Source organism: Eschrichtius robustus, chromosome X (assembly GCF_028021215.1).
Source record: "Eschrichtius robustus isolate mEscRob2 chromosome X, mEscRob2.pri, whole genome shotgun sequence".
Lineage (NCBI taxonomy): Eukaryota > Metazoa > Chordata > Mammalia > Artiodactyla > Eschrichtiidae > Eschrichtius > Eschrichtius robustus.
In genome coordinates, this window is record NC_090845.1 from 23016392 (window position 1) to 23019354 (window position 2963).

The 2963-nt window shown below is 53.3% G+C and overlaps 1 pseudogene; it reads left to right on the forward strand.

The window, feature by feature from the left end:
- The first annotated feature begins 364 nt into the window (after window positions 1-364).
- LOC137757275 (melanoma-associated antigen B4-like) lies at window positions 365-1810 on the forward strand (annotated as a pseudogene).
- The last annotated feature ends 1153 nt before the right edge of the window (window positions 1811-2963 follow it).

Genomic DNA, 2963 nt, shown 5'->3' on the forward strand with positions numbered 1-2963 from the left:
AGGACCCCGAGTGAGGACTAAGGGAGCCACCCACCCCGAAGAGAAGGGACGAGAGAGAATATGGCCTGTCCCCTCCTGCCAACCCGTAAACTCCCAAGGAAGGACTGTCAGGCTGAGACTGCCCGTACTTTTCCTCTGCCAGGTCCAAGGGAGGTTAGAGCTTTGTTCTGAAGGGGCCATCACCAGGCAGCAGAAGGGAGGGTCCCAGGATCCTTCGGTGGTGGGCTGAACGCTCCCTCCTTTCCTCCTCCTGGGTGTCATGGAAGATGGTGGTGTCAACTTCAGAGCAGCAGACGGGATGGGGTGGGGGTGGGGGTGGGGGGGGGTGGGGGAGTCTTGCCAGCAACTGTCATCCTGACTCTGAATGGGAACCGCGAGGACCTACCTCCCCTGCCAGCCCCCACTGTCACCCCCGTGCCGCCCAGGCAGGGCTGGCTGGCTGTGCCCCAAGGCTCACTCTGCCGTCCTCCACAGGGGTCTCAGGGGACAGGCGGAGCAGGAGAACGGGAGCCCTGTGGGTCCTCGAGCAGTGCCCTCAAGGACCCTGCAGAGGCGGCCTTGGTTAAAGCCAGGGAGGAATCTCCCCGCTGAAGGTGCTCACAGCATCTCCTTGTCCGTCCCTCCCCCAGGTGCCCTCATTGCCTGCCTTCCTGCCCACACTCCCGCCTGCTGGCCCTGACCTGTGTCATCATGCCTCGGGGCCAGAAGAGGAAGCACCGTGCCCGCGAGAGACGCCACCAGGCCCGGGGGGAGACTCAGAGTCTCAAGGGTGCCCAGGCCACTGAGGCGGCGGCGGCGGCGGCGGCAGAGAGAGAAGAGTCGCCCCCCTCCCCCGCTTCTGTTTCTCGGGGTACTCCCCCGAGCTCCCGTGCTGCTGGCGCTCGCCGGGAGCCTCAGGGAGCCCCAGCCACTAGCTCTCGTGAGGCAGGGGTTTCCTGCCCAGGATATGAAGAGGGTGCCCGGGCGAGCCAAGATGAGGAAAGTGCAAGTACCTCCCAGGCAGCACCTTCCACTCACAGCACTTGGAGAGATCCTCTGTCCATGAAGGCCAGCACGTTGGTGCAGGTCCTGCTGGAGAAGTACAAGCTGAACGAGCCCATCCCGCAGGCAGAAATGCTGAAGGCTGTCAGCAAGAAGTACACGAAGCACTTCCCTGAGATCCTCAGGAGAGCCTCTGAGTGCATGGAGCTGGTCTTTGGCCTCGAGCTGAAGGAAGTCGACCCCAGCCGTCACTCCTACGCCCTCATCAGCAAGCTGGCCCTCCCCAGCGAGGGAAGTCCGAGTGGTGAGTCGGGGCTGCCCACGTCCGGTCTCCTGATGACTCTCCTGGGCGTGATCTTCAAGAAGGGCAACCGTGCCACCGAGGAGGAGATCTGGGAATTCCTCAATGCGTTGGGGTTGTATGCTGGGAGGAGGCACTCGATCTTTGGGGAGCCCAGGAGGCTCATCAGCGAAGAGTTCGTGCAGCAGAAGTACCTGACCTACCGCCAGGTGCCCAACAGCGATCCTCCGCGCTATGAGTTCCTGTGGGGCCCGAGAGCCCTGGCTGAAACCAGCAAGATGAAAGTGCTGGAGTTTGTGGCCAAGATCGCTGATACCGTCCCCAGTGCCTTCCCAGATCTCTATGAGGAGGCTCTGCAAGATGAGGAAGAGAGAGCAGGAGTGAGAGCCGTGGCCAGGGCTGCAGCTGTGGCCGAGGGCAGTGCACTTCCAGGGCCAAGGCCCCGCAGCTCCTCCCACATCTAGGGAGGGAGGCCGCGGGCAGTTTGTTCACTTTGTTTTGGAAGGGAGCAGTCAAGCTCCTAAATAGTGCAGAGTAGGAGGGGTGGAGGGAACAAAGTATAGATCTTATTTATCTTCCTGTTTTAAACTAGTAACCTCTATACCTTATTTATTGACTTATTTAGGTTTTTTCAAATGTTTTTATCTTGTAATAGATAGTGTGTTTTCTTAAGAATATGAATTCGTGCATGACATTGCTTGCATATTTATTGCTGTTTAAAGAGTTCTAAAGTTACAGTTTTGGTATATGTAAAAGAAATTCACGAACCATCTATATACTTTCTGTATGATCCACAAGTAGAAAACATGGCACTGCAATAGAGATTTTCATGGAAACGTGAAAGACGACCACAGAAAATATTTGGAAACAAAAAATGGAGAAAACAGAGAGTAAAAGGTATTTAATTCGTGGTTTGCCTCATTTCTTTTAAACTTTCTCATTTGTGAGTATTTGTTTCTTTTGTCCTAGTGCACTGCATATTCTCTGCTACCTACTGGATTAAAAATAAACTCTGATGGGAGGGTGGTATTTTGGGGGTTCATAATAATCACATCATAACTGCCATTCATCAAAAACCCAGTATTTCTTAATGAGTATGCCACTGCTTTATATGTAGTACATAACATTCCAACATTCATGCAGGATAGGATTTGGCAGACTCCCTTTATAGGTGAATAACTTGCAAATTTCTCAAGTTCACAAGACTGATTAAGTGACCCTGCTGGGTCTAGTCCCCTGGTCGGGAATAGTCTAGAGCCTACACTCTTCCACTCCTCCCAGCCTAAGCCAGACCTTATGTCTTTTAATTCATTTTTCTTCTCACCACTCCAAAATGTATCTCATGGGATAAATAGGGGCCCTGTTCCCAAAGCACTGTTTTGGAACACGGTAATAGTAACGCTGAATAAGTGAATGGTATGAATAAAAAAAAAAAAATATTCGGTGACAATGGGGTCGTCTACATATGCAGTGCCAGATAACCTGAAAAGATCAGCATCTCCTCATTTGCTCTTCAAGTTTCTCAGGGACATAAAAGCCTTGGTTTAAGAGCTGTGTCCTCAGGTCAGTGGAGGGAGGAGTCCCAGCCTCTGATAGTTACTCAAGGTGAGGACCTTAGAAGAGAAGGGGGCCCCACAAAGTGTACCCTGCTTTCTCCCTTGTGTGGCCATGGGCAGAGCTG